The sequence below is a fragment of the Sceloporus occidentalis genome, unplaced genomic scaffold (assembly GCF_023333645.1).
Source record: "Sceloporus occidentalis isolate IW3139 unplaced genomic scaffold, rSceOcc1.0.p SCAF_13, whole genome shotgun sequence".
Lineage (NCBI taxonomy): Eukaryota > Metazoa > Chordata > Lepidosauria > Squamata > Phrynosomatidae > Sceloporus > Sceloporus occidentalis.
In genome coordinates this window covers 16289099-16301442 of record NW_028316993.1, presented here as the reverse complement: position 1 = coordinate 16301442, position 12344 = coordinate 16289099, and the positions used below count along the sequence as shown (strand labels likewise).

The 12344-nt window shown below is 46.9% G+C and overlaps 1 non-coding gene across 1 annotated transcript; it reads right to left on the bottom strand.

Moving 5' to 3' along the window:
* Positions 1-10837: 10837 nt before the first annotated feature.
* Positions 10838-11028, bottom strand: LOC149305077 (U2 spliceosomal RNA). The gene has a single exon (XR_016271923.1). It is a non-coding gene; the product is annotated as a U2 spliceosomal RNA (small nuclear RNA).
* Positions 11029-12344: the final 1316 nt, after the last annotated feature.

The window sequence follows — 12344 nt, the reverse complement described above, 5'->3', positions numbered from 1 at the left end:
CTGAGCTGGGACCAGGGCCGGCTGGCCCCAGGACATCTTGCCAAACCCGGGGCGAGACAATCCCAAGGCTCCAAAACCAGGATTGTCCCGCCTAAAAGTGGGATATGGCAACCCTAAACGGGGGGGGGGGGGGTAGGAAGCCACATACACACGCCACTATCTAGTCCCACTCTATAGGGACAGCAGTGGTTCCCAACCTTTGTAACGCTGCGACTCCCTTGCAGCCAGAAGTCCCGCTCCTTCTTTCATTTGGTGTTCTTCCAAACTGGTTGGGAGGCCAGGAAGGGACGGAACTTCCAGTCGCGGAGGAGGCCTGACAGCCCTGGAGAAGGGGCAAGCCCCAACCAGGTAAACCCTGGCCTGTTACAAACAGCAAAAATAAAGCTGCTTCGAGTCACAGTGGAGGTATGGTGTTTCAATGATGCATGCGTCCTTAGAGTCCAGAATTTGCACCAAAGCCACACTCCATCCCTAAGGACCATCATTGAAACACCATACCTCCACTGTGACTCAAAGCAGCTTTATTTTGGCTGTCTGTAACAGGCCCCTGTCAAAGTAGTTGTTCGACCTCTCAAAGGCCGCTGTTATACAGTCATCCCTCCAAATTCATGGGGGATCCATTCTGGGGACCCCCGTGAATTCAATATTCAAATCCCATCCTCCCCGCCTCCACTAGCTAGGTGGGGTAGTGGTGCAAAAGGAGGCGGTAAGGAGGGAGGGTAGGAAGGGGGTGGAAAGGAGCAGGAGAAACTGGGAAACACACACATAATCAAAACCGCAAGTTCCAACACTCTGAATTCAGAGGGATGACTGTATAGTACACCAGGACAAACAAAACCGGGGGGGGGGGGAGGGACAGCACACAAACACACACGCCACCATCGAGTCCCACTCTATCCCTATGCAACATTACAAACACTACACAGTACAAAACAAGGTGGAAAAAAACCACACACACATGCCACCACTGAGTCCCACTCTATCGGGATACATTATAAATACTATACACAGTAAAAACAAAACAAGGGCGGAACGCAGGAGACACACACTGCCACTGTTCCACTCTGTTGGGATCCAACATTACAAATACTATGCACAGTACAAACAAAACAAGGTGGGGAAAGCCGCACACACGCCACCATTGAGTCCCACTCTGTAGCGATACAACGTTACAACTACTACACACCATACAAACAAAACGCAGGGGGGAGACCTTATCTGTTTATGCATCTCCCAAAACCAGACGCTACTAAATTATACAACTATGACGCATTCCAGACGCGCAAAAAGTATGTACTAGGTACGTACTAGGGTTAGGAAAGGACGTCCTTTCTGGACGCCCTGACCGTAGTACGTACAAAATGGCGGCACCCTATACACATAGGTGCCACCGTTTTGATGTGGCGGATGCTTAGCATCCGCACGTCCTGGCGCCCTTGTGATGCCGCAAGGACGCCATTTGTCTGCTGCGGTTCCTTCGCGCAGCAACACAGGCACCGTATTGTCAGCATTGTTAATACTCTCTGGGGATTCAGGCAGGATTCTTTCCTTTACTTGAAGATCCTTAAGGCATTCTCTGGTATTTCCTGATGCTCCATCCAAAGTCCTAAAGAGGACTGAGCCGGCCTTTCATCCAAAATCAGATGCCACCTGATGATTCTTCGCAGGAGAAAATGCAAACTCCCAAGAGCATCTCACCAGAACACTGTCACCCAGGCCGGCGCTGCCTGTTCTTCCAGTGTTCTTTGCTGCCTAAAAAAGGAAGACAGAAGGTGAGTGAGCTGTCCTGGGACAGGATGACCAGAGGTCCTCATTTTCCTGGACATGTCCTACATTTCAGCCTCGACCCTGGGTGGAAAACGTCCTCTATTTTGAGCCACGAAACCGGTCCTTGGACATCCAGTGCTCTAGCTCAGTGATCCCCCAACTGTGCTCTTTAAAGGATTTTGGACTCCAGCTCCCAGAATCCCAGACTATTGGCCAACGTGGCTGAGGCTTCTGGGAGCTGAAGTCCAAAATCTCTTACAGGGCACAGTTTGGGGATAGAGTACTGCCCTGGCTGCTGCAAAGGGCTGCAGGGAAGGCTGTTGCTGACCATGTGCTGGTTTTGTTTCTTTTTTCTGATTGAAGTGTGGAAAGGAAAGAGCTATAGGGGCCCTGCTTCTACTACTCAGCCATTGCTCTCTGGCAAAAGGGGCCAGTGTGGCATCCTGCAGGACCTTGCTCACTAGCAAACCTATCACTCAGGATGACTTTTCTAATGAGTTTCTGGGGTCTGATTAGGCAATGCAATAGCTATATCTCTGATGCAGGCTCTCCACCAATGTTTCTACTAAAACCTTTGAGAGCCAATTGATTTTACACAAATCTACATGTGTGTGGTTTTAAATAGTTTTGGACCGTTTTGTCTTTGGCTGCATCTGCACTGCTGAAATAGTCTGGCTTGTCGCCACTTTAACTGCCATGGCTCAATGCTATGGAATTCTGGGAATGGTAGTTTGGTGGGGACCCAGAACTCTCGGTCAAAGAAGGCTAAATATCTCCCCGAACTACAAATCCCAGAATTCCACAGCACCGAGCCATCGCAGTTAAAGTGTCAAGAAAGACTATTTTGGCAGTGCATATGCAGCCTTTATCTTCTTTTAACTTGTTTACGTTTTTGCCTTTTAAAATCCTGTTAATTGTTCTTGTGTGCCTTCAAGTCGTTTCTGACTTACGGCAATCCTAAGGCAAGGCTATCATGGGGTTTTCTTGGCAAAGGCTCTTCAGAGGGGGCTTGCCACTGCCATCCTCTGAGGCTGAGAGGATGTGACTTGCCCAAGGGCGCTCAATGAGTTTCGTGGCCAGGCTGGGAATCGAACCCTGGTCTCCAGAATAGGAGGCCAACATTCAAACCAAGACGCCACAAGCTTGCATTGTTTTAAGCTGGGAAAGTTAGTTTTATCGTGTGTCACCTTAATATTTTTAAATTAAGACGACGCAAATATTTAAATAATTAAATTAAATTACCAATCTTTCCTACAGAAAGGAAAGAGAGGTTATTTTCTTCTGTGATCTAGCCCTTGCGTTTCTTTCCCTCTCTATGGGAGACCGAAAGGTCCTATTTCTAGGGCAACATGTGCTTCCCTCTTCGATACTTTCGCCAGAATCTGCCCCAAAAGGCCAAAGACCTTACATCCTAGCTATGTGAACTCTGGGCTAGGGGTAAATCCCTAGAGGGATAGCTGTGACAGACAGGCCAAAATAAAGCTGCTTCGGGTCACTTTGGAGGTATACTGTTTAAATGATGCCTGCGTCCTAAGAGTCCGGAAGCCGCGCCAAAGCCACAATCAAATCCTAAGGACTGGAGCACAGCTTTGGCACAAGTTTGGGTCTCTTAAGATGCATGCATCATTTAAACAGCATACCTCCAAAGTGACCCGAAGCAGCTTTATTTGGGTCTGTCTGTATGGGGCCACAGCCAACAATACTCACACGGCAGAAGAGAGTGGTATTAGACAGCTAGGCCTTGATCTTCTACCCAGAAGTACATAGGTCTTGATCTTCTTCCCAGAAGTACAGCTTGAGGTGAGCTGCCAAGCCCAGGAACTGATTCCTCCGAGGGGCTGTCTGTCGATGAGATCCCAGAGTCCCACTGTCTGCAAAGAACAAGACAAACCATTTGCATCTCACAAACGCATAACGTTCCCTCTCCAGTGAAAAGGCTCAAGGCTCTCTTCCTTGAATCTCATTTTGGGAGAACTGCTGTGTGGCCAAAAGGGGCCTGGGATGTGGCCAGAATCTACCCAGGTACTTGCCTCCTCTTTCTGGTGCAATGCTGCCAACAACCCGTTCTTTGGATATTCATTCCTTCCCGGGTTCCAGGCTTGACCCCCTCCTCCTCTCTCTTTTGCCTTTAGGGAACAGAGAACAGTAACTATAGGGTTCCTGGTATAGAATAATAGAATCATAGAGTTGGAAGAGACCCAAGGGCCATCCAGTCCAACCCTTGCCATGCAGGAAATCACACTCAAAGCATCCCCTAGAGATGGCCATCCAGCCTTTGTTTAAAGACCTCCAAAGAAGGAGACTGCCCCACTCTCCAGGGACGTCTCTTCCACTGTGAAACCGCTCTTACTCTCACGTTCTTCCTAATACTGAGGGAGAATCTCTTTTCCTATAGCTGGCATCCATTGTTCTGGGGCCTATTCTTTGGAGCAGCAAAAAACAAGCTTGCCCCATCCTCAATATGACACCCCTTCATAATACTGAAACAGGGCTATCATGGCCCATCTTAACCTTCTCTTCTCCAGGCCAAACAAACCTAACTCCCTACGTCTCCTCATAGAGCTTTATAGTTTCCAGACCTTTGGCGCTCCAGAGGTAATGCTTCTGGTCATGGAGCCGTAAGACCAGAGCTTCCCCTTCACTCTCCCTTTAGGAATAATTTAAAAAGTGAAGACTTTAATATTGTTTTAAAAAGTAGGAAAATTACACAGTGAAAGGTAACTGCGGGATACAAATACATTTTGTAGGTGCTCCAGGGCAACTCTGTGGCCAACGTCCGACAGACACGGACCATAGAACTTGCACTGGAGGAGCAGAGTAAGTGTTCTCTCTAGGCATCTCTAGGTCCTTCAGTGAGACTTTGGGTTGAAGTTGACCATAGAGTTGCACTGGAGGACCTGGATATTCCTAGAGAGGAGATATGAATCAAATCTGTGATTAATCAAATCTGCAAATATCAAAGACGCAAATATGGAGGGACGAGTGTAATAATAGTAATTCAAAGCACAAGGTTTCCAATTACCTTTCTTCCCCCCAAAAAGAAAAGGGGAAAAAAAACCCATATATATATATATATATATATATATATATATATATACACACACACACAGTGCCCTCCAACTCCACCTGCTTCCTACCCAGTTTTAATTACTTATTTATATTAGCCATATTATTCTTATTTATATCCCGCTCTTCAGCCACAAATGCTTTCCATCCCTTTTCTAAAAGGACTAGGAAGCTAAGCCAGGGTCACCAGATGTCCACAAAATGGAGGACATTCAACCCAAACGCAGGCGGTGAGGCCAAACGAAAGCCAAACACGCCGACATAAGCGTAAAAAACCCTCATGCTCCTTTAGCCCTGCTCAAAATGGAGGACACTGTAGATGTCCCCTTCGAGGGTGGGCTGAAATGGAGGACACTCCTGGAAAAAGGAGGACCCCTAGTCACCCCAACCTGACTGCCTATGATTTTTGTTTAGGACTCCAGCAGTTTATACCTATTTCCACTACAATCCCTTTCTCCCTCTCTCTCTCTCTCTCTCCCCCCAGGAACCTCTCCAAGACCCCAAGAGGGAGTCAGTAGCCAATCAGGTCTCTCCACTGTCTCTCTTCCCATTGGCTGGCTAACAGAACACTGTGTATGTCAGAGCCAATCAGGTCTCTCCACTTCCATACCTCCCATTGGCTGACATTAACTATCTCCCCTGGAAACAGGGCAGCCATATTGACAATATAGCAAAGTACATTCACCCCTCCATATTTGCACCTTTGATCATTCATGGATTTCATTAATGCATTCTCTCTAGGAATATCTAGGTCCTCCAGCGCAACTCTATGGTCAGCTTTAACCAAACGTCGCACTGAAGGGCCTAGAGAGAGATTCCTAGAGAGAACATTCCACTAGGCCTTTGTAGCTCCTCCAGGGCAACTCTATGGTTAGTTTCTGGTAGATGTTGACCACAGAGTTGCTCTGGAGGACTTAAGAGATTCCTAGAGAGGAAATTGTGTTCTTTGCGGGTTTTCCTCATTCACGGCAGGGATCCAGTGCCCCTAACCCTGGCGAATGTGGAGGGACTTAAACAGAATGTGGAGGGGCAGAAACGGGATTCAGATCCACAAAAGCGGGATCGTTTTCAGATACATTGAGCATTAATCCTAAATTAACCCACACAGAAAGTGGACAATTTTGGCCGCTTTTTACTTTCGGCATTTTAGGTTGGGAACCTGATCGAGAATAGGAGCAAGCAAAGCCCATCCTAGTAACAGCGTTGAGCGGAGGAAGGATCCCGTAATCCTGCAAGTGCGTGCCAAAAGCAGGCTTCCGCCATCCCTGTCCAAAAAAAAAACCTTGGAAGGAATGGACTCTGGGGTTTATATATAGTTTTGTCGGTCTGTGTGGCTGCCAAGATCGCCCACCCCATCGTTGGGGCCAGAGCATGGACAAGTGCCAAGATGTAAATAGACCCACACCTGGTTTCCGAAGACGAAGGAAGCGGTTTAATGGCTCCCGCAACGCAGCCAGCTGTCGCAAGCGTCCCACTCCTCCGACGGTCATCGGACTAGTTTGAGATTACTGTATAAATAGTCGGCCCTCCTTATCCAAGGATTTTTTAATCCACGGATTCAAGCATCAACCGGCTTGAAAATGTTAAAAAAAAGTTTAAATTCCAAAAGGCAAAGCTTGATTTTTTTCCATTTGATATTAGGGGCTCATCCCTCCGTATTTGCGGCTTTGATCATTCACGGATTTGATTAATATGTTCTCTCTAGGAATATCTAGGTCCTCCAGCGCAACTCTATGGTAAATTTTAACTAAAAATTGCACTGGAAGACCTAGAGATTCCTAGAGAGAATAGTCTACTAGGCCTTTGTAGCTCCTCCAGCGCAGTTCTATGGCCAGTGTCTGTCAGACGTTGGCCACAGAGTTGCACTGGAGGACCTAGAGATTCCTAGAGAGGTGTCCTCTCGGGTAAAAATAAATGGTGTTTTTGTTATTTGTGGTTTTCCCATATTCACGGGGGTCTTGTGCCCCAACCCTAACAAACATGGAGGGACAAGTGTATATTTAATGAGATTTTGAGCATCCGTGGATTTTGTTATCCACGGGGGATCCTGGAACCAAACCCCAGCGGATAAAAAGGTCGCACTGTACTCATGTATAAGTCTAGATAGAAATGTTTAGTCAAAACAATACGACCCCAAAGACCTGGGTCGACTTATCCATGGGTCAATGTAAGAAGTGTACTTTAACTGTTATTAAAAAATGAAGCATCCCCTGGTGAAAGCCAAGAGCATCATCGTAACACGTCCTGGAAGCACTTGGTCTTGCAATGCCATCAGAAGGCACTCATGCAAGGTCTTTCCTTTTCTCCTTTTGTTGATGGGAAAAGGAAAGAGGAAGAGGTCACACACAGAGGCTTTTGTCTATTCATCACCCATAATAAATATATAGCATCACATTTCAGTATTAACATCAACAACACCCCACCATCATTTTGTCCTTGGCATATAGTCTCTTTTCCCTTCCTCGGATGAACTTTGGACTGGCTCACAAAACACAAAACCACAGCTGGTTCCTCATACTGACGATGGCCCGAAATGTGCTCAATGTAAATGTCTCTGGACCATCTAATGGTGTCTGACACTATTAGCTTGCGCATGAGTTTTGCATAGCACTTTCCCACTCCGCAGACTCTCAGCACAGGTTCATTGTGGCATGATATATGTGTCACAGGATGCTGTTAAAGTTGGGTTCCTCTAACCCTGGAATTCATCATGGTAATGACAACTTTGAACAAAGTGTGACGTCTTTCGAGAAAGGCTAGCGCTGCATGCAACAATTCCAAGTCAATTCAAATCCCCACAACAGTAGTTCATGACACCCTTATGGAGAATAAGAAATGAACTCCTGAGTATTGGTCTGAAATGTGCATAAGTAGACTGCCATCCTTCAAACATCTGCAGCAACATTTTAAAACCAATGACTACTCAAGTCACAAACACCATCCATTCAGCATCTCTTACAGTAACACAACTCTGGTTCTTTTAATGGAAAATCTGAAATGCCTGTGGAGCTATTAAGCCGAAATAGGAGACTAAATCGCCACTCCTTCTGAACAGTTTATTGACAAGATTCCATTATTTTTAAACTCTGGTTGCCCCAGGTTAGACAGAATAAACACACAGGTAGCATCCACTCCTTGGTAGAGGTAAAAGCTTGTCATTATTGTGTGCCTTTAAGTCATTTCTTAGGCCTGTTACAGACTGCCAAAATAAAGCTGCTTTGGGTCTCTTTGGAGGTATGCTATTTAAATGATGCATGGATCCTAAGAGTTCGGAGGTTGCGCCAAAGCCACACTCCATTCCTAAGCGCTGGAGTGCAGCTTTGGTGCAGCTTCCGGATTCTTAGGACCCATGCATCATTTAAACAGCATACCTCCAAAGAGACCCGAAGCAGCTTTATTTTGGCAGTCTGTAACAGGCCTTACTTATGACAACCCTAGGATGAACCTATCATGGGGTTTTCTTGGCAACATTTGTTCAGAGGGAGTTTGCCATTGCCTTCCTCTAAAGCTGAGAGAATGTGATTTGACCAAAGCCGCCCAGTGAGTTTCCATTCGAACCTTGGTCTCGAGTCCTAGTCCAACATTCAAACCATACCGCCTTTCTTGGGTAAAAGTTGAGTCCATTAAATTAAAAAATGGAACTCATTGATTTCTGAAAATGGGGAAAGGATGCAGGGGTCTTAGTAGACCACAAGCTAAGGATGAGTTATCGGTGTGATGCAAAAGTCAAGGGAAAGAATATCCAAGTCAAGGGAAGGAGTAGTTTTACCCTATTCTGCTTTTATCACTGGAAATACTGTGTCCAGTCCTGGACACCACAGTTCAAGAAGAATATTGATAAACTGGAACAAGTCCATAGGAGGGCAAGCAAGACGATCGGTGATCTGTATGAGAAATGGCTTCAGGACCTCCAAGGATTTAGCTTGGAGAAGAGAAGATGGAGAGTTGATATGCCATATTTAAATATCCAAAGGGACGTCATATAGAAGATGGGACAAGGTTGTTTTCTCTTGCTGCAGAGATTAAAACAGGAAATCATGGATTTAAATTACTTAGGTGGGAATTATTGTCTGTAAGAGCTGTTCAACAGTACAATAAACTGCTTAATGGGTGGTGGAATCTCCTTCCTGGGAAGCCTTTAAAAAGAAGTGGGATGGCCATCTTTTGGAACTGTTTTGAGTATTCCTGCATGGAAAGATGGCCCTTCTGGTCCCTTCCATTGTTCCGGGTCCTGTTCTCTGGAGCAGCAGAAAACACGCTTGCTCCCTCCTCAATATGACATCCCTTCAAATACTTAAACAAGGCTATCATCTCACCTCTTAACCTTTTCTTCTCCAGGCTAAACATCCCTAGCTCCCTTAGTCATTCCTCATAGGACATGGTTTCCAGGCCCTTCACCATTTTGGTCACCCTCCTCTGGACACACTCCAGCGTCAATGTTGTCACTATTAAATTATGGTGCCTCGAACTCAGTGTTTCAGGTGAGGCCTAGCCAAAGCAGAAAAGAGTAGCAATATTACTTGCCTTGAAATCAGAAGGCAGCCGTTAGGGAACCAAATCAGTTCCTTAATTATATAATTGTCATTTATTTATATAGTGAGCTGCCAATATACATGGCACGTTACAAGTAATACAGCTAAAAACAGTGGGTCCTACCAAAGGCATACAACCTAAAATATATGTGTGTGTGCGACACACACACAGTCAAGCTCAGCAGGATATCAAAGTTCAGAAATTCAGGTCCAGTAGTAGAAATGCAGATATATTTGATAAGAAAACATATACAGTCTGGTGACTTTCACTGTCAGAATTAACCTCTCTCTCTCTCTCTCTCTCTGGCTTTGCTTCGCGAACGAAGATTCAGGGAGGACGCATCCCGCGCTTTGTACAAGCGCGTTGGTGACTAAAAAGGCCAATCCGGGACAAACAGGTCCGGTTGCAGAAAGCACAGCAGAAAGTCTCCTTGGGTAATGTTTCCAGGTTGCGGTTCTTTCCGCATAGTCGTTTCTCTTCCAGGTTCGTTCGGCGTGAGCTTTCAAAGAAGGCTGCAGCATCATGGACAGTGCGTCTCCATGCCTCCCGATGCGAGGCCAGGGAGGACCATTGTTGGTGATCTATCTGGCCAAGCCTGAGATGTTGTTTCAGAGAGTCCGTGTATCTCTTCTTTGGGGCGCTCCTCTTACGCTCACCCGTGGCGAGTTCACTGGAGAATACTATTTTGGGGAGGCGATGGTCCTTCATCCTAGAAACGTGTCCTGCCCAGCGCAGCTGCGTCCTCAATAGCATGGCCTCAATGCTGGCGATCCCTGCTTGCTCAAGGACAGCAACATTTGTCACACAGTCAGTCCAGTGTATATTTAGAATTGTGCGTTCGCGGATGAAAGCGTTCAAGGAGTCGTAGGTGTTGGCGATAGGTGACCCATGTTCCAGACCCGTAGAGGAGAATAGACAGTACAATGGCTCTATACACGCTGATTTTTGTGCTTCGCCTCAAGTGTTTGTTACAAAATCATAAACTGCACTCAATTGAATGGGACGCGCCGCCCCTTCCGCTGCCCCTTCCGCCCCGCGCATGCACTGCGGCTTGAGCGCGCATGCTCAAGGCCGCGTATGGCGCGCCCGCGTATGGCACAGGCGCACTGTATCGTATAAAGAAAACTGACAGACTGGCATGCTTTCCAGTTCAGGACTGACTTGCCCACCTTGGGCAAGGCTGCGTCTGCACTGCAGATACAATCCAGTTTGACACCGCTTTAACTTCCGTGGCTCCGTGCTATGGAATTCTGGGAGGTGTGGTTTTGTGAGACCTTTAGCCTTCTCTGTCAGAAAAGCCCTGGTGTCAGAATAAAGGACAACTCCCAGGATTCCCCAGCACTGAGGCAGAGCAGTGAAAGTTAAAGCGGTGCTAAACCAGCCTATTTCTCCAGTGTTGACACAATGGAGGAAGGTAGCATTACCCCATTGGGTTCATAGCCTATCTTTAACCAGGGAAATTCCTCCCAGAGGGAGGTGCACCGTTCCTGGAGGCACTGCAATACCAGGTCGATGCGTGGAGTGGACGGAGCAAGCTCCTATTCCATCTCCCAGCTCCAAAAATCCATTTAATATATAGTCCTCAAATAGAGGACGTATCAGATATTAAACTGATAAGAACAGATACTACACTTGATCTTAGCCAAAAGGCCGAGAAGCGATGCAGGTGGCTCTCCCAGGCTCCCAAGGCACTCTTTCCAGTGTCACTTCAGGTGACGGTGAGCAGCCCAAGAGGCCGGTGCCTCTCCGGATGCAACAGGGACGGTCCGGTTCGCAATCCCTGCCAACACATTCCGCAAAGAACGGCTCCAAACCGGGCCAATTTAAGCTCATATTTAATGTATTGTGTCCACCAAGGCGAGTCCTGTTTGCTTCTCTCTCCCCATTGGTGGTAAATTTGCATGCCCCGCCCCCTCTCCCGCCTCTAGTCTTTATTAACCCTTTGTCACGTTTTCCCGCCATTTCCAGAGCGGAGGCAGGAGTGCTTCTGCAGAGCCCAGTTTGTGAAACGTTCCAGGTCCTTTGGGACAAAGAGGGACCAGACGTCCTCCATTTCAGCATTCTGTCAAGGAGGATTTCCAAAATGCAGTGGTTCCCAAACTGTGCTCTTTGAGGGATTTTGGACTTCATCTCCCAGAATCCCAGACCATTGACCAACATGGTTGAGGCTTCTGGGAGCTGAAGTCCAAAAGCTCTCAAAGGGCACCGTTTGGGGACCACTGCTGCAGAGCATGACTAAGAAGCATGAGTGTCCCTCGCCTTTACTTGGCCACGTCCTACATTTTCCTGACTGCCCTACATTTTGCAGTTCCTTGTCCTCCTTAGTGGTGAGGACAGCTGGTCACTCTAGATGCAAGATAAATAATAAAGAGATCATGGTATGTTGATCTTTATGGTACAGTCACAGAGCAGTGACACAAAAGAAGACAGTCATACAAAACATTATAAAAAGCTAAACAGTATAAAACACATGAGAGCCGTTGTAGTGGTTTGAATGCTGGACTATGACTTCAGTTCCCAGCTTGGCCATGAAAGTCCACTGGTGACCATGGGAAAGTCACACTGTCTCAGCCTCAGGGGAAGGTAATGGGAAACGGCGCCTCTGAAGAAACTTGCCTTTAAGAGAGAGGCTGCTAAAAAGACAAATGTGCTGTAGAGCTAAAAGTAAACTTATGGCGACCCTATCATGGGATTTTCTTGCCAGGTTTCTTCAGAGGGGGTTTTGCCATGGTCTTCCTCTGAGGCCGAGAGAGTGTGACTTCCCCACGGTCGCCCAGCATCTAGAGGGCTGATCCAGAATCCAAACCCTGGTCTCCAAAATCACAGTCCAAGACTCAAACCGCAAAGAACAATCACATCCAAAATCCACAAAGCAGTGATACCCCTATGGGACCAGCCAAAATGCACAAACCACATGTATTTTGTGCATTTTGGTTGGTCCCACAAAGGCATCACTGCCCTGCGGATTTTGGATGTTG